The 22,715-nt window shown below is 43.5% G+C and overlaps 1 protein-coding gene and 1 long non-coding RNA gene across 6 annotated transcripts in view; both read right to left on the bottom strand.

The window, feature by feature from the left end:
- FHIT (fragile histidine triad diadenosine triphosphatase) overlaps positions 1 to 22,715 on the bottom strand; it is a 1,063,956-nt gene that overhangs the window by 501,828 nt on the left and 539,413 nt on the right. The window lies entirely within an intron of this gene.
- LOC309525562 overlaps positions 3,518 to 22,715 on the bottom strand; it is a 29,064-nt gene continuing 9,866 nt past the window's right edge. Inside the window, exon 3 of the long non-coding RNA XR_014216421.1 lies at positions 3,518 to 3,704. This is a non-coding gene — a long non-coding RNA (uncharacterized lncRNA). The remainder of the gene's footprint in view (positions 3,705 to 22,715) is intronic.

Raw genomic sequence — 22,715 nt, 5'->3', positions numbered from 1 at the left:
CTGGGAGATGAGGGTGTTAAGCACCAAGAAGGTGATTGGAAGTAACATGGCAAGCAGTCTGCTAGATGTGGTGCAGCTCTGAATAGCTGAAGGCACTATGCCTCTGAACACCACTTGCTGGGAATTTCAGGTAAGGAGAACATAGTTGCACTTAGGCCCTACTTGCATGCTCCCCATAGCCATCTATTTGGCCACTGTGAGAATAGAGCATTGCACTTTGGCCTGATCCAGCAGGGCTCGTTCTTTCATTCTTAATTAGGATGTGAGAAGCATTTGTATGATTAAGTTCCAGAAAGTGTGGGGGGGGGGAGTCTGGAGTGTGGGGAATTGCCAGCTTTAGTTCACAATAGCCCACTCGGATCCAAACTTCAAAAGACAAGATTCGAATCAACTTTATTTTTATTTAATTGCTTACATTAATTTCCCAATTCAACACACAACCACCTCGGGTGGTAGGTTCAACTGAGAAATCGTAACGAGACAAAGGTCATTCAGTGAGAGATGCATGGCTGAATGAGGGTCTAAAGATCTGAGCCAATTGCCCTGAAAACTTGTTGAAGGATGAGGTGTAAATCCTAGCCCAACATTCCCACTCCACAGCAATGGATGGTTTTCCTCAAGTCCTGACGCTACAGATCTTGCTTTCCTATCCTACCCATCAACTTTTATTCTGGAAGCCTGTGCCCCATCCAATGCAACGGGCACATACGGCACGGCTGGGTTAACAGGCCTCCAGAAGGAGCTAAAAGCTACTGGAGACCTGGCAGTGTCAAGCTCTGATTCGAGCATGTCTTCTCTAAGAGTCACCAGACCCGCATGGCTACATCTATAAGCTAGGAATGTGGGTAATATCAGGCTGTGTGTGAGATGGTTCACCCTGTGTCCAAAGTACCTGAAATAACTGGCGCAGCAAGTTTCCAGAAGAAAATGTTCTCAGGGTTAAAGTTTGCAGTGGGGAGAGATTTCATTGGAAGGGAAAGAAAAATCACCACTAAGGTATTAAAAGACCATAGTTAAGATTAAACTGGAGGAAAGGTATCTTTCAAAAGGATTTGTTACGGCTACTTTTTGTGTCTCACAATAACCACAGCAAAGTTATTGATACCTCTTAGTCAACAGTCAATTAAAAAATGAGTTTCTTTATACATACACACTTCATACATAGGACCACTCAATTCTTTACAGCAGGGATGTCACTGGGATGTTACAGCAGGGATGTCACTGAACATCTGTAGCTTCAGTCAGCATGGCCAATAGGGGTGATGGGTGATGTAGTCCAAGAAGGTTGGCAGGCCACAGGTTCCTCATCCCTGGTGAAGAACTTCATTACAAGTATCATAACAACATAGGCAGAGCCCTGATGAATCAGGCCAATGGTCCATCTCCAGCCCAGCATCCTGTTTGCACAATGGCCAATCGGATACCCTTGGGCAACATCAGGGCAACCAATCAGGTGGATGTAGTGCCAGTGAGGTGGCCCAAAATACATTTGCTCCAATGGTATGATTGCATGTCTGCAAATTGGGAGCGGCTTGCAGAAGCAAAGAAGGTCCACACCCTTCCCTTTTTTCTCTTTTTGTTTTACCGACCCTCTTTCGTTATGTATGTTCAGTTACACTAGGAGTGTGCGGGGTTGTTTTGTTTAAAAATATTTTGTACATTGCGCTTTTTAAAAAAAGTGGTAAACTGCTAATTCAAGGACTGTCAGATGAAGAATACGGCAACTGCGCAGAACATACCCTGACAGACCTGACAGAAAACATGAAAAATGTGTGCTTTCTATCATAATGATTATTTTTCAGATAACACCAGCTGTGCGCCTATTAAACCAAGCGACTGCTTCCCCACACAACACCGAGTACCAGCATTCAATCATGAAAGAAATATAATTCTCCACGGGTTTCCCCCACATGCTTTAAATCAGCGGCAATCTGTGCATTCCTATCCACCCTGGAAACGCCGAGGCAAAAACCCTGGATCTGTGTCCCAGCTTGGAAACCCACTTGTTATCTTTATTGACACAGAGTAGTAGCGGAGTGCGTGGAGAAGTGGTTAAAGGAATGTTTTACATCAGAGTTAACTCTGATAAACTGCTCCCTCTCGCTGTAAGACATTTCCTTCAACTGCTCTTAAGAGAGCCCTTAGAGTTCCTGCTGGGAGCTCCCCCAAGCCTCCTCGACTCTTTCAGCTGTCACAAGAACAAAACAAACAAACCCTGAAGCTCTTGCTGACAGACAGACAGATGGCTGTGTGATACCTCCAGCACCGGAAGAAGGAGGATTTTAAATATTAATTGCAGGCAAACACAAGCTGCGCAGGTGCAACCGCACGCAGGTCCTGCTTCGGGGTGGACAATGAGAACAGGATGTTGGAGAAAGATGATCCAGCAGGATTCTTCTTAAGTTCTCAGAAATGGCACCAGCATTGCAAAACAGGCAGGAACAGTTAAGGAACGCTGTTCATAACTCCTCTGAGGTATTGCAAAGGTATAGTAGATTTCCCCCCAAGCTTTTAGACTGCTGCTGCACTCAGGTCCTGTTTGCCGGCTTCCCATAGGCTTCTCCTTGGCCACTCTGATAACAGATGGGCCACCACTTGGAGGCAGCAGGCTCTTCTTGTGCTTTTAGATTGGGCTTAAGAAAGAAAATTCCCCTTTTCAAACCTGAAAGGGCTCATCATAGGCTTCTTTGTTAAAACTGAAGTGAGCCTGGTTACAATAGAGATATCTGATGCAATTTCTCGTGGCCGCAGCAGTCTGAAAAGAGCCAGAGTTCTGCCTGGGATGCGATCGACTCTCAGCATTTGATAGGTGCAACATTAGGTCAACCGCAAAAGAGTGTGCAAGCTTCCATACTGAATCTTGTTTTGGAGCTGCCCATTGCTGGCATGAGGCCCCCAGATCATTGGCCAAGATGAGATGTGGCCCTCAGGCTAAAAGGTTTCCCAAGTACTAGATCTAAACAGATCTAAAAGGTAAAGGTAAAGGTACCCCTGACCATTAGGTCTAGTCGTGGACGACTCTGGGATTGCGGCGCTCATTTATTGGCTGACGGAGCCGGCGTACAGCTTCCGAGTCATGTGGCCAGCATGACTAAGCTGCTTTTGGCGAACCAGAGCAGCGCACGGAAATGCCATTTACCTTCCCGCCGGAGCAGTACCTATTTATCTACTTGCACTTTGACGTGCTTTTGAACTGCTAGGTTGGCAGTAGCAGGAACCGAGCAACAGGAGCTCACCCCATTGTGGGGATTCAAACCACCAACCTTCTGATAGGCAAGTCCTAGGCTCTGTGGTTTAACCCACAGCGCCTACAAAACTAATCCAGGAGGGCCCCCAGAAACAACTTTATTCATGCATGTATATAACATGTCTCTAATTTTCATTCCCTCCCAACAACTTGAAAACTATAAGGCAAAGGAATAAAGCAGTAGAGCAATTTTAATCAAAATATGAGATGTAGTTGTTATTTTTTTAACTGTGATCTGTCATGGAACAACCCCACTGAAGAAGATAACAGTGGTTTCCCGGATCTCGTTGCTGGCTACAAAGGCATTCCCATAACAGTTCAAGCTTCGGTGTCCCCAAAATTTAGGATCAGACCAGATGCGGATTGAGTTTCCAGCATGCACTCACCCTGGTATATTCGCTACCTCATGACTGGCTGGATCGGGAAGAAAGAGTTGTCATCTGGTCTGGTCCTCTCTCTTTAAAAAGCAAGTGAAAGTCAAGAAGGTCTTCATGATGTCACTAAAGACACTTGATTCTAATTTAACTTGCCATATTAAGGCCATCTTCTTGATCTCAGACCATAACAACTACCAACCAGATCTGTTGAATCCTGGTCAAATCACACAATGGAGCGGAAGATTTAGCATCACATGCTCCACATTTCACTTAAAACTCCCCCCCCCCGCCGCCACTTAACTCAAGTTAAAAGAAAAGGCCTGACAGTGTGAAGAAAATCACAGCAGCTGAGATAACAGGGAAAGGATAGCTATTCCTAAGCAGCTGTGAATCAAAACATGAATGACAAATGAACTGAGCCATGCTACAGAGCAAGAATGCATGCAGAGGGCTCCTTAGAACTTAGCTTTCATCTACTGTCTAATATCCCCAGGAAGGTCAAAGATCTCCATCTTTGTTATTCATTACAGTTCTTCTCTTTATTAAAAGTGCTACAATCTTTGGGATTTCTAAGAAATGTGCCTTTTCACAACTGTGCCTTTTGTTTCTTCTTGAAACAAAGAATCATACAGCACTGGTCAAACAGATGGGGTTTGAACTCCTTTGGGATGGTTTTAAACACAAATATTTCAATTTACACACTGGCAGAGTTGCTTTAGTTACCAATTCTTCCTTTTTTAAAATAAAAACACACACACGCATTTGCTGCTGCCTTTATTTAATTACTTTGCACTTTGCCATAGGTCACATGAGCTTGAAAGCACATCACTTAAAATGCTACTCTTTTCTGTAGATCATGGAGAAGTTGTCATTGAAAACTTTGAATAAAATAAAAATAGCATAATAATAATAATAAATGATGGTGAGGGGCACAGCATTACATGGAATCTTGGGGCTTGATATTAGTATTGGCAATTGAGAAAAACTATTAACAAATCATTGTGTTTATGCACTACTGAGTAAGGTTTTGTAACACTTTATGTTCTCTATCACCACTATTGCATCATTGTTTGGTACATCCAGAGAAAGGTGTGAGACAGCAAAGCCAAGTAGCTACCCAGGTTTTCTGCTGCATGTCCTGTTCTATGGGATGCCCAATACCAAGGATAGTGATGGCCCAAGCAAGGTCAGCAAGCCCAGGCAGGTAGGAAATTGAGGCAAGACGGGATCAGTAACTTGGAGAGAGACTTAGGTGTGGGTTTCAGGACCACAGTTAGTGTTCCTGCAGCGGGTGTGAAACATGCAAGTTGAGCTCTGTGGGGTGTAAGGCAAGCCAAGGTTCAGACATGATACAAGGCAGGACAGGGCAGAGTTCAAGCTAGGGGCTAAGGGTTTGCTATGGGGGTCATAGAGTTCTGAAGTTGCTCCAGGAAGGAACAAGCTGAAACCGAACCCTTAACACCACCTTTGTTGCTCCACTTAAAGGACCCAGCTTTCTTCAATGACCTCCTACGCTGACAGAGCAAGGGAGCCTCTGGTCTGACTGAGTCTCCTGCAGTGGAGTCCTTCAAGGCAGAAGTTGGTAGTGCCACATCCTTGGGTGGGCAGAAGTCTGAGCCCCACAGGTTCACTTCAAGGCGCTTCTGGGGCTGTCTTCCCCTTTGGCTTCAAAGTCCTCTCCTTCCTCCATCATGAGGAACCCAACTCCAAAAGCAAGTTGATTCATTAGTGTCCTGAAGCAGCTGGCAGATCTCAATGTTTCATTTGGCCAGTTAATGCACCAACACCTTTTTCTGAAGTCACTGCCTTCTTCTGGGCCTCAGGAATACAAGCTATGAGGATTTCTCCCCAGGATTCACCTGAGAAGGGCTCTCCTCAGGACTCACCACACTCAACCAGTATCTGGTGCTAGAAATATCTCCTCAGGGTTCAGGTTTGGATACCTGCAGCTCCACATGGGAAGGACCAGGGTGTCCATCCATCTCCTGTTTGAGGATGCTGTCCTTTGAGGACTCTGCCACTAAAGATTACTGGTTTGGGGCTATGACACCACCAAGTCTGGGTCTCATGCATGGGTGCAAGATGCATATATCCCCCACAATGACATGCATGATTGTTATTGGGGCAACTTGTATATTTCCCCCATTCAAGTGAAATTGAGGGGAGAGGAAACACAACTCAGCCATTCTTCCTCATTTGCCAGTTCTGTCAAAGTGGCTTTCATGATTTATTATTTTTTAAGCAACAGCAATAACGAACAAAGTGGTTCTTTTGCTGCATTTGTACAGCTGTCCATGTTTAACACAGTGAACTGCACTGTCATAAGGCATTGATGGAATCAAAATCAAAACTGCTCTGTGTGCTTCTTGGCTGCAGTCCGAACAGATTGGTAGAGCAATAGATCATGTTTTACAGGGCTGATTCACCGACGCCTCTCCCTCCAAGCACCCTCTGCTCAAAAACATTTTGGCTACGTACCCTTCAAATTAGAGGCAGCACCTGAAATATGTATGTGTGATTTCAATTTCTCTCCCTATAATATCTTTCCAACAAAAGTCAAGCTGTTCTGGTGGTCTGCACAGGCCTTTCCCACCAATTCTAATACGGATAGCGCCAACTCCAATAATTCCCCCACCCCCAATGGACCAGTAAAACAATAGGTGTGATTTGCAACATTGAAGGGCCATGCAATTTCATGCTCTTCAAGTGTTCTGTGATAGCAAATGAATCCAGTCCCAGCAAAGATTTATATGAAGGTGGGAGAGAGAAACATCTTCCGTACTTCCAACTGTTTGAGGATAATTGGAAATGCGACATGCATGCTTTTAGCAAGCCACTTTTTATGACATACTGCATCACTCCATATTATTGCGCAACATAAAAGTGTGACATAATTTGACATGACAGCTCAGATTTACTGGACAACAGTCCCCATTCCACTTGCAAACTGGATAAGTACAAAAGAGGCCAACAAAAGCTGGCCAGCAGGAACACAGCAGACGGGGAAATGTCTGCTGTCTGCCAACTTTAAATTGCTGTTGAGTAATTTAGCGTATCTCTAGAATAATCCTTTAAAAGAGTAATTAATCATCATTTAGAGAGGGTCTTCAGTGAAGTGTGTTTACTGTCTTTGATTCATGCCTGGCAGGTTTTAATGAACCACCAACACCTCTGTATTGTTCTACCCTTTATTGTCATAATTTCATGTAAACTAGAAGAGTTACGGGTTCAGAACTCTAGCTTGTGGTAAGGATATGATAGAAGTCCTACATTCCTCATTACAATTTAATCACCACGGCAAAATCAGTTGCGTCCTTCTTGTGGAATGAACACCCCAAACACTTAAATTAATGGCCATTTGGGAAATATGGCATTCTGACATCTCTTAAAGCAGAGCGTCATGGGTGTAACCCCATCTGGTCACTTCTCCCCATCCCCCCCCCCAGTTCACACATACAGAGAGAGACAGGGGGTGATGGGGAGAGCGGAAGTGTGTGCACCCACACTTCATTTTTTCCAGGCTTTGGCTGAAAGTCAGGGTGAGTAGAATTAATCTGACCCCTGAAAAATATATTGTTCTGAATGAAGACATAGGAAAGAGCAGGCATCGGCAAACTCCGGCCCTCTGGATGTTTGGGACTACAATTCCCATCATCCCTAACCACTGGTCCTGTTAGCTAGGGATGATGGGAATTGTAGTACCAAACATCTGGAGGGCTGGAGTTTGCCTATGTCTGGGAAAGAGCGTCAACTTCCAACATCGTCCTTCAGCTCCATGTCCTTTTCAGGGGAGACAGAGGCAGCCTACCCTCACCACCTCATCCCTAGTACTAAATTATTTTGGGGGCCCAAGTATCATCACCCACAACGATTCTTTGGAGGACTCTGGCCCTTTTGGGATTCCCAGCTTGCTGAACTCAATGCCCTCTTGGATGGGCAGAATGACACCATCTTCAGTACGTTGTTCTCGGTCCTTTCCTATCAAGTTTCTTTTCAGAGATAATTGTGCCTCGCTGGTTAGCTCCATTCCACCAGGTTTCTGTTATTCCCACTATATTAATGCTGTCCTCTAAGACCAATTGAATTATGGTGCTGGAGGAGACTCTTGAGAGTCCCATGGACTGCAAGAAGATCAAACCTCTCCATTCTGAAGGAAATCAGCCCTGAGTGCTCACTGGAAGGACAGATCGTGAAGCTGAGGCTTCAGTGCTTTGGCCACCTCATGAGAAGAGAAGACTCTCTGGAAAAGACCCTGATGTTGGGAAAGATGGAGGGCACAAGGAGAAGTGGACAACAGAGGACAAGATGGTTGGATAGTGTTCTCGAAGCTACAAACATGAGTCTGACCAAACTGCGGAAGGCAGTGGAAGACAGGAGTGCCATGGGTTTCACGAAGAGTCGGACACGACTAAACGACTAAGCAACAAAAAGAACAAGGGGCTTCCAGCATTAGTGTAGAAACACTTGTATACAGTTTCCCTCAAGTGCCTTTGGCACTTGCGTTTTAACCTGTGCTGCTCTGCCCTCGCTGAATTGCTATCTTGTGCCTCTGCATTCTCCATGCCTAGTTCTCCACCTCCCACATTCACATTTTCATAGATTTTGTCATCTCCATTCCAGTGAGGAGATTTGTTCCAAGCCGGACCCTCCTCAGCACCCGTCGGTTTCTCCCCACAATGACTTTTAAAAGCAGTTGCATGCATCTATCCTACACAATAGGATCAGTGCAAAAAATGGCCTTTTTCTTTACACCTCAAAGCTATATGCCTGACATCCTCGGTTGCATCTATGAGCCTTTTCTGGAAAGGCAGAGAGTGCACAGAAACCACTGTACCCAGAGGTACAGAGGTAGTCAGGTACAGCTAATTGATATTTCTAGGAAACTGTGAAATCTTTATGATAGGCGAACAGCTTTTGCTCCCTAATGACAAGAGTCTATTCATTCTTCCCTTGCTAAGTCAGAGTGACACTAAATGTAAAGCAAACACAGAATGAACATCTCTGTTAAAACAGAGAGAGGGAGAACAAAAAAGGCATTCAATCAAAGCAGATCATAAATCTCTTTGTGCATTTCATCATGGCAGGGCATTTAGAAAATGGGATAATTTTGTTGCATCTTCCTAAAGTGCATGGAAATGGCACACACACACAAAAAGTGTATTCATGCTCCTTGACAGCACTCCATTTTTCTTTCCTCAAATGACTTCTCTCCAGGCAACTGCAACCAGCATAACTTTGTGAGAGGAAGTAAAAAAATAAGAAGGATGGTCTTTTCATTTTTTGTTTTTGTTTTTTTTAAAAGACCATTAGTCCTCTTATTTATTTATTAAATTTATATACCACTCTTCGTCCAAGGGTCACAGGGTGGTTTACAATCTAAAAACACAAAAAATCATAAGATAATAATAAGCAAAAATGTTAACTCTCTACACCCCACCCCAGTTTAAAAGGCCAAAGATTGTATAATTAGCCAAAGGCCTGGGAGAAGAGGAATGTTTTTGCCTAGTAACACCTAAAGATATGTAATGAAGGTGTCAGGCAAGTCATCACAAACAGGGAGCCACTTCATGTTATGTACTGAAGTTCTCACCCTGGGCCAGCAGGGGGATACTGTAGATAGTTCAGGACCACATATGCAAATAAGGGATCGATAGTGACGTTCAGTGATTGGATAGTTACAGAAAGTTGTTACAATTACGTTGTTCTGGAGCTCTATATAAGCAGGCTGGCTGAACCCTTCAGTTCAGTTCTGTTCTGGCCTGTGAATAAACAAGAGCTGTTTGAAGAATCGCTGTGTCGTCTGATATGTTCACCCACAACTTAACACTTCAGAAAAGGTCTGTTCTTGTGTTGCCACCCTCTGGTCTTCTTGTGGAGGAGCCCCACAAAGAAAAGCCTCAGGTGATCTTTGCAGGGCCTAGGTCGGTTTGTATGGGGAGAGGTGGTCCTTGAAGTATTGCAGTCCTGAGCCATTTAAGGCTTTCTAGGTCAAAACCAGCACTTTAAATTGGGCACAGAAACTAATTAGTAACCAGTGCAGTCAGGCCAGGGTTGGCATTATATGATCAAATCGTATTGCCCTGGTGAACAAATGGGCCAGTGAATTCTGCACCAACCAAAGTTTCTGAACCGTCTTCAGAGGCAGCCCCACATATAACGTGTTGTAGTAATCTAACTTATGTTACCAGAGCATAGACAACAGAAGTTAGGCTATCCCTGTCTAGATAGGGGCAAAACTGGACAAGCAGTCAAAGCTGATGGAAGATACTCCATGCCACCAAGGCCACTTCAAGTGACCATGATGGATCCAGAACTACCCTCAAGCTGTGTGCCCGATCCTTCAGACACAGCGAGGATAAACATCTAAACAACCACCAGCTAAACCTACCAGACAAGAGAACTACAGAATTGCTATTTTCTTGCTGAGATTGACAACAATTTCTTCTATAGCCTCTTCTTTGTTCTGCTTCATTAGCATCACTTTTTTTATTTCGAAAAGAGAAATATACCCTCACTTCTTTCTAAATAGCTCAAGCATGAACATCATGGTGTTTCTGTAGGTACTGTTCAACACAGATGTCATATCTGTGCCTGATCATTAACTATAGCTGCAGATTATATAAATATATATATTTCCCTCCACTTATTAGGCAAAGCTTTAAAAACATAGGGAAACAAACTGAGATGCTCTAAAGCACTCGAGGAAATGTCTTATTTGCAGATATGTTGTCAGATCCTCATTCATACAGATTTATAAAAACAATAATCTAGTCAATGAAATAAAATCTCCCACCATTCAAATGCTGCCCGAGTAAGGACATCATGAATATAATAGCCTCCTCATCACTGAAGTTCCTACCACTGGCCTCTGATTATCCTCACAGTCCAAAGTCACTGAAGCTTAGAAATATCGTAACCAATTTAATTAACAAGAAGGAGGGGGCTGGATGTTGTGTGATTAAACATGGCAAATCAGCTTCAAAGATATTTGGGTCACATTATCTTTATATTGGGGTATAGCAATAATTAGGATTGCATGCAAATTTTAAATGGAAAAAATGTTAGGCTTCTTTTTAATAGGGGATGTCTGTCTATCTCACACCAGACTTTCAAATTAAGGAGCTTTTCAGTTTTGTGGTGAGTGTTTTGTTTTTTTGTATGTCCTTTGAAAGTGAAGCATTAATGGATGGGCAGGCTCCCGCTCTGAAACTATATGTGGGATCTCCCATACCTGAAATGACAAGTCAAAACTATAGGAAAGGAAGCACCCAAGGTGACCAATAGAATCAAAGCAATCGTAAGTCATCATAAGAGGAAGGAATTAGAGACCACAGATTTGTAGCACACAGAAGGTGACTGTAGGTGGTAGAGAGGAGAAAGAACAATTATGTTTTTAGGGACCTCTGTTTTCATTGTATTTAGCTGTGTTTTAATTGGTAAGTCAGGAATTTGAACTGGGATGAATGGACCAAACATCTTGGTGCAACATAGAAGGGCAAACGAAGAAACCACAAGATTATCCAGAGAAACCGACAAAGGGATACTAAATAATCCCAAGGAACAATATCAACTGTCCTAGGAATGGGTAAAGCCCTCCACCTGAAATCTGATTTTTCTCCCCATGTGGTGAGTGAATTTCTGTCATCATAAATTGGGTTCATGTGAGCAAAAAGCTTTCACCTTGTTGGGACTTTTTCTTAAGCATAACTCAAACATTGGTTCTAGAGCAGGGGTGCCTTTTAGGTGCTGGTGGACTACAAGTCCCACCATCCCTCTCCACTGGCAGTGCTGGCTGATGGGTGTTGGAGTCACAACATCTGGATGGCCCCAGGTTCCCTAGCCCTGTTTTAATGGAAGGAAAGTTTTTTGCCTTACATACTCTACCGCATTTGGAAGGAGTTGTGTCAAAATATTCTAGCTATTGATCTGAGCCGCAAGCCGCAAGGGGTAATGGGATGATGTGCTCTTGATGGTTGCCAACTTCATTAGATGAATGTGATGCCTGTAGGCCTCCGCATTAATTTATGGGTTGTGTATTTCACTTACAGCCAAGCACTAGTCAAACTGACATCGGAATCATTCACAAGTTCTTAAGATGATAATGCCAGATTTGGATGTATATTGTTATGTCTATTATAGCCGGATTAAAGGGCTTTTTAAGCGAACACAAATGATGGCACGCATTGCTCTCTGGAGCTCTCTGACAGTCTAAATACAAAGATTCCCAGTTTGCCTACAAAGGGAGCTATTTTGGTCATGAAACATTACCTCCTCAGCATGTGGTATGCCCATCAGCAGAAAAGTAGTATAAAAGAACTGACTAACTTTGTTTATTACATTTGTGTTGCTTACAAAACCATTTACTTAATGGATGAGTATCATTAACAGTCCAGCCACAAAATAAAGAATACAATGATGTGTTTCATAGGTTCATTAAAATAATATTTCAAAGGAATCATTAGAAACAGAAAGCTAAAGATCCAAGACACAGTAAGTTATCTGCGAATAAATGAGGCAGAACAAACATGCGCTCAACTAAGTTAAGGAAAATGTTTACAAATACATTGCAGCCATAAAGAAGGAGGAGGCATCAAGCTCATTTGTTGCTATGAAAAGTATCAGTCACGCAATTTGCTACCACAAGGGTCTCTTGTAACCACATTTTCTTGGGTCTGGGTTTAGACAATGCAGCTATGCTGTAATGAACTTGTGACAGGTTTAATCTTTCTTATGCTGATTGCTACTGACTGCAGTGACCGTCATGAGGAGCACATAGTTTTGATGGAAACCTCAGATAACTGGGTAGATAATTTCACGTCACACTGTGGTTGTGTGGAATCTACCTTCGTATTTCAGCCTACATGGGATATTCCCAAGAGATGTGGTAAGAGTGGTGTGCCTCTGTACCACAAATGATCTTAGCTACACTTGTAGACTGCTAAGGTGACTATCTGGGGATGTTCAAGAACAAGAGCCCTCGTGATGTGTTACTTGTGTGTAGAGGTGCTCTTCCCCCACCTCCACAAGTTCTGCTGCTCAATGGTGCACTAGATGGACCACTGACCTGATTCAGCAGGACTTTCCTTATTTTATGATGATTAGACAAATTTATGGGGGATAGGGATATCAGTGGTGACTAGTTGAGATGGCTATGTTCTACCTCTAGTTCTACCAATTGCTGGGGACCACAAGCAGGAGACAACTATTGAATTTGTGTTCTGGTTATGGGTTTCCCACCCAGGCACTGTGTTAGCCATTGTGGAAACTGAATGCTGAACTTGCTAGGCTTTCAGTCTGACCCAGCACTGCTCTCCTTAAGTTCCTATTTGAAATATTTCCCTCTCTCTGAAAGAATTGCTTCTGAATACATTTTTGTGTTGTTGTTGTTTAGTCGTTTAGTCGTGTCCGACTCTTCGTGACCCCATGGACCAGAGCACGCCAGGCACTCCTGTCTTCCACTGCCTCCCACAGCTTGGTCAGACTCATGTTCGAGAACACTGTCCAACCATCTCATCCTCTGTCGTCCCCTTCTCCTTGTGCCCTCCATCATTCCCAGCATCAGGGTCTTTTCCAGGGAGTCTTCTCTTCTCATGAGGTGGCCAAAGTATTGGAGCCTCAGCTTCACGATCTGTCCTTCCAGTGAGCATTCAGGGCTGATTTCCTTAAGAATGGAGAGGTTTGATCTTCTTGCAGTCCATGGGACTCTCAAGAGTCTCCTCCAGCACCATAATTCAAAAGCATCAATTCTTCGGCAATCAGCCTTATTTATGGTCCTGCTCTCACTTCCATACATCACTACTGGGAAAACCATGGCTTTAACTACACAGACCTTTGTTGATAAGGTTTTTTTTGTGTTATCATTTTTGTGTTATCATAGCATAAAAACATATACAGAATTGAACTCGGTACCATTCCTTTATATATACAATTTTGTGCCCATCCATCAGTGGACCTGAGCTACAGGATTTCTCCTTCCTCTCCTCCCCGACAACAGCCCAAAATGCTTCTCTGGTGGATTGGGACAAATTTTGGAGCAGATTTGAGAGGGGCTGCAGAGAGAGAGGGAGGGGAATAAGTAGTGCTGCTGCATGAGTAGAAGTCTGCACTCACACAATATTGGATTTCACCCTCCATAAAGAAAAACACGAACGATAAAATTGCAAAAGAAACTAATCAATTCAAAATAAGGAGAAATATATTGTGTTATGTCATGTGACAGCATAAACTCTTGGATTTTCTATCTCTGACAAATTGCACTACTTTTACAATAATCAATAAAACATAACCAATTTCCCATTAATTTGACCTGTTTTCATTTTCCTTCAGTCTTTGATATACTGCATTGTGCAAAGAATGTCAAAGAATGCGCTAGAAAAGGAGAATTAGGGCATATATAAAAACAAAGAATGAGTGTGGAAGAAAAAGATAGCGTGGGAGAGTTTCTCCTTTAAGTCCCTAAAATACCAAAGGTTTACTCTGTAGTAACTCAGAGCAGGTATTTCAGTGTGGTTTACCCTGTTTTGTGGAACAGCACCCCTGTCGAGATATGAAAGAAGCCTCCTATTTGTAGTTTCTGAGAACAACTGAAGACTTTTTCCCTTTGAAAATCTTCTCTAGCTGGATGAGAAAAGTCTCTGCCTTAGGTGTACATTTTGTATTGTTTTTAAACCTTTTAGTTTCCGTACTGCTTTAAAAAAATCTATTTTAGAGCTTTCTTTTACAGAAGATTTGTTAATCACCTCGAGATGTATGTGAAAGGTAATTCATCAGTTAATAAAATAAATAAATTACAGTGGTACCTCGGGTTAAGTACTTAATTTGTTCCGGAGGTCTGTTCTTAACCTGAAACTGTTCTTAACCTGAAGCACCACTTTAGCTAATGGGATCTCCTGCTGCTGCCGCGCCACCAGAGCACGATTTCTGTTCTCATCCTGAAGCAAAGTTCTTAACCCGAGGTAATATTTCTGGGTTAGTGGAGTCTGTAACATGAAGCGTATGTAACCTGAAGCGTATGTAACCCGAGGTACCACTGTATATACAAGGGGATCCCCTTTTTCTAATTAGCTGGCTCTTTCAAAGGGCAAGATGAGAGGGAGCAAATGACAGCTTAGAGGTTCTAGAGAGTCAAGCAGGCACACCATTTCGTCCAATTTCCCAAGCAGAGAGAGAGAAATTCTAAATCACTGATTCCTTTTCCAACCTTTGCACTAGGCAAACACATTGCATTCAGTGAAAGAACTCTGCTTCATGGGTTGATAGGCCCATACTTTAGATATTGTCCATGGTTACCAAGCAACAGCAACTTGCTCATATATCACATGTTTTCCAAACCCACTCCACTTAATAAACAGGGAAATGAATACTTAAGGACATTATCAATCTTGTGATACACAACACATGAGTCATTTTGTTGCCTACGAGAAATGAACACATCTTTCATAACAAAAGTATTGTGTTGTGACTTTCTAAAGGCTGAGCCAACTGCCCACAACTAATTTTTCTCCAGGCTCAGCCTTGCTCTTGAGGAAATGGGGGCATCTGTACTAACTGCATGCCGTTGTGGCCCATGCGGGTAATAGTTAAGCCCTCTTCAAACATTTGGAATCAGAGTAAAGGAAATGTATGAAAGGTGACCACAGAGATTAGCACACTTGTTGTTGTTTAGTCGTGTCCAACTCTTCGTGACCCCATGGACCAGAGCACGTCAGGCACTCCTGTCTTCCACGGCTTCCCACAGTTTGGTCAAACTCATGCTGGTAGCTTCGAGAACACTGTCCAACCATCTCGTCCTATGTCGTCTCCTTCTCCTTGTGCCCTCAATCTTTCCCAACATCAGGGTCTTTTCCAGGGAGTCTTCTCTTCTCATGAGGTGGCCAAAGTATTGGAGCCTCAGCTTCAGGATCTGTCCTTTCAGTGAGCACTCAGGGCTGATTTCCTTAAGAATGGAGAGGTTTGATCTTCTTGCAGTCCATGGGACTCTCAAGAGTCTCCTCCAACACCATAATTCAAAAGCATCAATTCTTCGGCGATTAGCACACTAGCTCCACCAATTTGCCATTTCCATCACCCTGAGCTCTGAAACAGGAGTTGAATCATTATCTAAAATATGCAGAAGCCTATGCAAATATCACTGTGCTCCAGAAGGTTGCCATGAGGGGTGACAAAAATGGCAAGGGGGTTGCCCTTGTCTCTGCTGACGTTGGGCAAGGGCTGTAGCTAAGTGGTAGAACATCTGTTCTGCGTGCAAAGGTTCAGTTGCTCCAGCTGTGGCTAGGAATGTCCCCTGTCTAAAACCCTGGAGAGCTGCTGTCAGTCAATGCAGTCAATACTGAGATAGACGGACCAAAGATCTGACTTAATGTAAGACGGCTTCCTATGCTCTGTGATTACTCAGATTCAGAAGAACTAGGCCTAATACTAGGATTTCTGAATCTTCAATGCTCGCATTCAAACTATTCCAGAAACTAATGTAAGGGAAAAGAAGGTACTTTTTACCACATGTGGTGGGAATGTAAGAAAGTAAAGGACTTCTGGGAAATTATTTATAACACTGGGCAACAATTTTACTTTTTGAATGTTGTCTAGATTTCTACAACTGATTTAGGGTATTTTTGCACTGCTGAATTAGGAAATGGCATCCGTTTCTCTCCATCAGGTCAGGTTTTTGTGTTATGTTGATTAGAAAAAAAATCAGATCTTGTGACAAAATTGATTACCTTTTTGTGGTATTATCAGCTGATTTTTGTCAACACATATTATCCTAAATATGTTTTTAAGAGAAAAAAATGTTTTTCCAACAACATATATTGATTACCTGATAGAAACATCGATTACTGTAAACTGAATGGTGGGCATTGATAAAGGTAAGTACACATAAATTGCATGTTGCTTCACCATTTTTCAAACTTCAGGGCTTGAACTTCCATTTCTTGGAACTCCTGGAATGCTCAGCGGCAGGGAGGTCTCTCTTCAGAGTCCAACAGTAACAGTAGTCAGCCATCATGACTGCGTCCCAGTGACCCTGATACCTGGTCTCCATCTCTTTCCTGATGGAATCTCTCCCCCTGCTCGTCACTCATTGAACCCAGGTTCTCAGGAGACCGGTCCATATGTGGAAATAGGTAGTGCATCTTGACGCTCATGTTGCAGCCCAGGTTTCTGAAAGCAGTCAGCATGTTGTTGACAAGTTCTGCGTAGTTTCTGGCCTTATTGTTGCCAAGAAAGTTCTACACTACCAGAACAAATGCCTTCCATGCTTTCAGTTCCACTTCATTCATTGAGTTTCCGAACTCTGGATCTCTGATGAGCTGACGGATCTGAGGACCATCAAAGATGCCAGCTTTCAACTTCTCCATGGTCAATCCTGGAAAAGCCTGGCACAAGTAAGTGAAGCAGTCACCATCCTTGTCCAGAGCCTTGGTGAACTGCTTGATTAAGCCGAGCTTGATGTGCAGCGGTGGGAAGAGTATTCTGTCTCTGTCCACCAGAGGGTCGTTGATGACATTCCTTTTTTTGCAAGGCACCAATTCCTCCCGCACAGGCCAGTCCTTCTTCGTGTAATGCTGAGCACGGTCCCTACTATCCCACATGCACAGAAAACATGGGTACTTGGTGAAGCCAGACTGTTGTCCCAAGACAATGCAAGAATACTATTAGCCCAGCGATGGAAGCAAGAAGAACTACCAACAAAAGAAGAGTGGCAGATGAAACTGATGGACTATGCCGAGCTGGTGAAATTAACTGGGAAAATTCGTAACCAGCAAGACCAGACTTTCCTGAAATATTGGAAGAAATTTATGAAAAATTTGAAAGACAATTGTAATCAATTGGCATCACTTGTAGGGTTGCAAAAAGTTTAGTAAGGAGAACTTTATGAATTATTGTGAAAAAGGACTAAGAAGGAGTTTATTTAGGATTTGGTTTTTATAGCAATAACTATTAAAATAAAATGCAAAATCAGAAAGAAAGTTACAAAACCATTAGTCGAGGTTAACGGAAGTTCTAGGCTGTGATAGCCAAAGGTTTGTTATACTGTACAAGATGGGATTTTATGTTTGGAAAATATGTGTAAAAACCAATAAAAATAAAATGTGTGTGTGTACACACACACACACACACACACACACTATTCCAGGAACTTTTGTGGGGGTGTTATTGGTTTGTTTTTGTTCTTATTTTTATTATGTATTTTGTGTTTTTACATTGTATTTTTATGTTGTGAACCCTCCTGGATGAAGAGCAGTATATAAATTAATAATCGTAGTAATAATTTTATTATTTATACCCCACCTATCTGACTGGGTTTCTCCAGCCACTCTGAGTGGTTTCCCTTTTGCTGATTAAAAATGGCATACAAATCGTTTTCAGATTTCCCATTCTTCCAGTCTGGAGGGAGAAGGAACTGGGAAGGCATCCACTTCACGTTGAAGCGCTTTTTACGAGAAAGCCTTTCCAGTTAACCTTATAAAGAGCCAGCCTCCATTTTCATTAATAATGCTCAAGTACGGCACTAAGGAGCTAATAATTTACTGGTTCAGTCAGACAATGAACCTTTGGAAAATCCAATCCCAAAATTCATTAATAATACCGAGGTACTAAATACTAAGCTGGAGTTCACTGTTTCTTTTGACCACAATTCAGTAAGGTTAAGCTAGTGTATCACTAGCTTGGGACAGGTAAGCGGGAAGAGGGACGGATGTACGGCAAACAGAGGGAACACACAAAGGCACTATCTGCACCCCTGTTTTCAACCATGCTGAATGCTTCTTCTTAAGTTCCTTGCAGTTCAAACTCCAGCACAAAACTCCAGGACTACAATTCCCATCAGCCCCAGTCAACATGGCTAATGGCCTGGGATGGTGGAAGCTGGAGTCTAGAACGCCTGGAGGTTGCTCAGTTGGGTAAGTCTATTTCTGCGACTTGTAGTATTTTGCAGGTTGCTCTGCTAGTTTCACAGGGTAGGATGCTTACGCTGAGGGTCAAGGCCAAGTCTTTGGGCATCTGCTTTGCTTTTTAACATGAATAGCATCCATTATTATTATTATTATTATTATTATTATTATTATTATTATTATGCCACCCATCTGCATGGGTTGCTTCCAGCAAATTGAAACATAAAACACAATAAAAAAACCAAATATAAAAAACTTCCCTGGACAAGCATGCCTTCAGATGTCTCCTAAAAGTCAGATAGTTGTTAATCTCTTTGACATCTGACAGGAGGGCGTTCTATACGGAGGGTCCCACTGCCAAGGCCCTTTGCCTGGTTCCTTGCAACTTCACTTCTCACAGTGAGGGAACCGTCAGAAGGCCCTCAGAGCTGGATCTCAGTGTCTGGGCTGAACGACGGAGGTGAAGATGCTCCTTCAGGTATACAGGGCAGAATATAAGCTTTTCACATTGTATTCCATGCCAGAGTCCAATGTGATTTAGAGAGTGGCAAAAGCACCACCAGCAACATACCACAGCATGTTCCCTCTTCCAAAGAGCAAAAACAAATAGAAGATAATATTGAAGAAACTAAATAAGCAAAATCAGCCTATTACAAAAAAAAAACAAAAAAACCCCCCACAGCTTCACTACTGACAAAATTCAAATCTCAATTTTTTCAGTTCGCAGTATTAACATTCCAACTGTAAATCCAAAGTTACCTCATCACTGACAGGGGAAAGTCATTACAGTCCTCAGCAGAGCGACAGTTTTCATGTTACAAATGGCTCTCCCTGTCATTGGCCACCGTAAGGGCTCGCTGTCATCGATTCTCTCAACAGGCATTGCCTTTATGAACTTCTAAAGTTTCGTGCCAATCTCTATGGTTACTAATTGATGTGGTTATGTAAAAGGAAGGGGAAAACAAAGAGTGGGAGAAGGAGTATATTTTTGCTGCAACAGTATTCAAAATATTGCCTATTTTGATGTGACAGTTATGAAGAGTATCATCACAAATGACATCCTCTTCGAAGAACAGAAAGCTGTAAGTGCATATATACCGGTATATACAGTTATTTGCTACCAGGTATCAATAATACAGTTGTTTAATACAGTAAACAAATTGAGTCCATTACTAGCAGCTTTTTTAAAAAATAAGGTTTGTGTGTGTGCATCTCTGACTCTTAATCCATTTCAATAAACTACAAAATTCCTCATATTTGTGAGATCTGTACAGTGCTTGGATTGAATTTAGGATGGCTTTGGGCAGAAGACGAGAAGAAGAGTTTGGATTTGATATCCCACTTTATAACTACCCGAAGGAGTCTCAAAGCGGCTAACATTCTCCTTTCCCTTCGTCCCCCACAGAAAACACTCTGTGAGGTGAGTGGGGCTGAGAGACTTCAGAGAAGTGTGACTGGCCCAAGGTCACCCAGCAGCTGCATGTGGGGGAGCGGAGACACGAACCCGGTTACCCTGATTACGTGACTACCGCTCTTAACCACTACACCACATTGCTGTAAAAAAGGTAAAGGTAAAGGACTCCATGGTGGTTAAGTCCAGTCAGAGGCGACTATGGGGTTGCGGTGCTCATCTCACTTTCAGGCTGAGGGAGCTGGCGTTTGTCCGCAGACAGCTTTCCGGGTCATGTGGCCAGCATGACTAAACCGCTTCTGGTGCAACGGAACACCATGATGGAAACCAGAGTGCACGGAAACGCCGTTTACCTTCCTGCCACAGCAGTACCTATTTATCGACTTGCACTGGTATGCTTCCAAACTGCTAGGTGAGCAGGAGCTGGGACAGAGCAACGGGAGCTCACCCCGCTGAGTGGATTTGAACAGCCAACCTTCTGATCGGCAAGTCCAAGAGGCTCAGTAATTTAGACCACAGAACTCAGTACTTGAAGAGGTGTTTGCTTTTCTGGCAGCACATCTTCCTCCCCATAACATAGAGATCCTGGGCAGAATTCAACCAAGTTGCTGTGTGCACAGAACAAAGCCCAGTCGGGCAAGGATCATGCGCAAGTATCATGCGCTTCCCCAGGAGGAGGTGACAAACCTGCCTGTGCGTATCTCGTTAGTTGCAGTTAGATAGGCATTCATGCACAAGACAGAGAGAGATATAAGCTTTATTGCGGTTGCAGACTAATAAAAGTAGGGAGACACAGGATAATTAATTAACATAATAGTAAAGGTAAAGGTACCCCTGCCCGAATGGGCCAGTCTTGACAGACTCTGGGGGTTTGTGCGCCCATCTCACTCAAGAGGCCGGGGGCCAGCGCTGTCCGGAGACACTTCCGGGTCACGTGGCCAGCGTGACAAAGCTGCATCTGGCGAGCCAGCGCAGCACACGGAACGCCGTTTACCTTCCCGCTGGTAAGCGGTACCTATTTATCTACTTGCACCCGGGGGTGCTTTCGAACTGCTAGGTGGGCAGGCGCTGGGACCGAGCAGCGGGAGCGCACCCCGCCGCGGGGATTCGAACCGCCGACCTTTCGATCGGCAAGCCCTAGGCGCTGAGGCTTTTACCCACAGCGCCACCCGCACATAATAAGAAAACAGATAAGATTCACAGCGGAGCCAAAAGGGAGTTCTTATTTGACCATCTGCTTCCCAATTCATATTGGTGATAGAAGAATTTGGCTACATTTTTAGTCATGGAAGAAGAGCGCATGAGCACTACAACAGCAAAGAACCCAGCCTTTACAATGAGGGTGGACAAGTCTTTTTGCAACCAAGGGCTACATGTGATGGTGGGCGGGTGATTGGGGGCACAGGGCCAGCATCTCCCCTCCCCATCCTTACTCCCTCACACACATGAATGCCCATCCTCTACCGCTCCCACAACCTTCTCTTTTTCTGCCACATGCCCTTTAACCCTCCTCCAGCCCCAGATGTACAGGAAGTGCAAGCTTTGACATGCACTCCACAGTAATCCGAAAACAGCCAAAATGGCTGTCCCAGCACTGTTATTGGCAGCACTGGGATAGTGACCTTGGCTCCATTGGAAGCACTGGGACAGGGTCAAAGCCCACACTCCCTAGGGGCCTGGATACAGCTAGAACCACTGTCAGCACAGTGTCTTCACAGTAAGCAATCTTCTTGTTGTTGTTTAGTCATTTAATCGTGTCCGACTCTTCGTGACCCCATGCACCAGAGCACGCCAGGCACTTCTGTCTTCCACTGCCTACCACCAAGCTAATGACCGACTGTCTGGACAGTTTGGGGAAATGGGGAGGGCTCCTCAGGGTTTGGTAGATAGAACCGTGAGCAGCCGAAGGCCACCGATGTGTTCTACGACCTTTTAAAAACTCCTCTAAAAAGAAGGTTACAAAAAACTGCATGGCAGTGCTTGTGTTGTGGGAAGGGGGGGGGGCGCAGAATGTGTCATCACTCCCACCATTTAGAGGAAGAGATGTTTGTTGTGATACTTGCAGAGCCACATTATACCAGGCAATAATATTTGGGGAAAGAAATGCCTTTTCTGAGATAGAAAAGCAGGAGATCCAGAGTTTGGGGAACACAATCTCAGCACAACAGAAGGCCAGCAAGACATCTGGACAGAATGCAACAAACTGGTTGCATGTGTATCATGTTACAAACTGATTAACTGGAAAAACCCTACATCAGCCACAGTTCTTGTACCTTTGTTGTCATTGAGCCATGGATTAGACTGCCCAATGCTTTGTCAATTGCCCAGTAAGTCTTGATTGAGTTGTAATAGCTGAGGCTGCTTTTGGGTTAATAGGAGAGGTTTATGTTTTAAGATCCAGATTTTGAGCTACTGTCCAAAGTGGGCAGAATTATGAGGCAGTTGGTGGGCATGTCACTCCAGAATTTAAAACCAAACGGACTGGAATTTTTTGCTTCACAATGACATTAAGTAGCAACTCAAAGCTTCTTCACACTCCTCCACCTTGCAGGTGCACCTTAAGAATTTTGTTAAGTGAACACCTAAAGTGTGAATGTGACAAACAGGTGTTTGAAAACATACATATCAAAGAAATATACTTGTCAGAAAGTTGGGATTGGCTTAAAACTACCTGCTGAGTGGCAAACCTGAATTTGCTGCTGCGGTAATGAAGTGTGAAACAGCTCCCAGTTCTGTGCTCTTAAAAACATCTTTTGCTGGCCCCAAATGGAAGAGGCAGTGCTGAAATG

Source organism: Podarcis vaucheri (assembly GCF_965113315.1).
Source record: "Podarcis vaucheri genome assembly, chromosome: 2".
Taxonomy (NCBI): domain Eukaryota; kingdom Metazoa; phylum Chordata; class Lepidosauria; order Squamata; family Lacertidae; genus Podarcis; species Podarcis vaucheri.
This window is presented reverse-complemented; position numbering and strand designations above follow the sequence as displayed.